This window comes from Pteropus vampyrus, unplaced genomic scaffold (genome assembly GCF_000151845.1).
Source record: "Pteropus vampyrus isolate Shadow unplaced genomic scaffold, Pvam_2.0 Scaffold5156, whole genome shotgun sequence".
In the NCBI taxonomy this organism is placed as follows: Eukaryota; Metazoa; Chordata; class Mammalia; order Chiroptera; family Pteropodidae; genus Pteropus; species Pteropus vampyrus.
The window spans coordinates 1-730 of NW_011893937.1; the positions used below are offsets into that span (position 1 = coordinate 1).

Consider the following 730-nt stretch of genomic DNA (forward strand, 5'->3'; position numbering starts at 1 on the left):
TTGAATAAATCACTCGGCTTTTCCAAGCCTAAGTTTCTCTATCTTCAAAATGGGGAGTTTGGGCCAGTTGATCCCTCAAGCTCCTTCCAGCACTCCCTCTGAGTGTAACCCCTCATTTTGGCAATTATTTTTTCATGGCCTTATGACATTTTTTTTTTAACGCCTACAGCACTTGATATTCCTAGGTGGTCTCCCATCCAAGCACAAACCAGGCCCGGCCCTGCTTAGCTTTGGAGATCAGATGAGATCAGGCACGTTCAGAGTGGCATGGCCATAAACCCTAGGACATTTCTTGTACTGAAATTTAGGCCAAGCATTTGTATTAGTTTTTTCTTTGTATATGTATCTTATTTCCCAGCTAAACTGTGAGCCAACTGAAAAGATGGAACACTCCTCATGCCCCTTCATATCTCTCGTGTTACCTGAGAGAGCGCCCTATCCATAGCAGATGCTCAAAGAATGCTTGTGGACCGTATTCAGACAGCTTTTGCGTTCTCTGATTACAATAGCCTGAAGTGCAAAACACATGTTACTTTCTTGGTCCTTAAAATTCTGTGGATACAGATCCAATTATGATGAAAAGAGAAACATCCTGCTTGGTGGTGGGGAAGGGTGGTGGGGAGCATGGACCAATACCAGCCAGGTCCCCTGTGTTCAAAGTGGAGGATGAAGCCAGCTGTGTTACCTATCCCATCAATCCCATCCCCTGTGGCTAAGAACTGAAGGAAGA

General features: G+C 44.8%; 1 pseudogene; it reads right to left on the reverse strand.

The window, feature by feature from the left end:
- Window positions 1-160: 160 nt before the first annotated feature.
- Window positions 161-279, reverse strand: LOC111734754 (annotated as a pseudogene).
- Window positions 280-730: the final 451 nt, after the last annotated feature.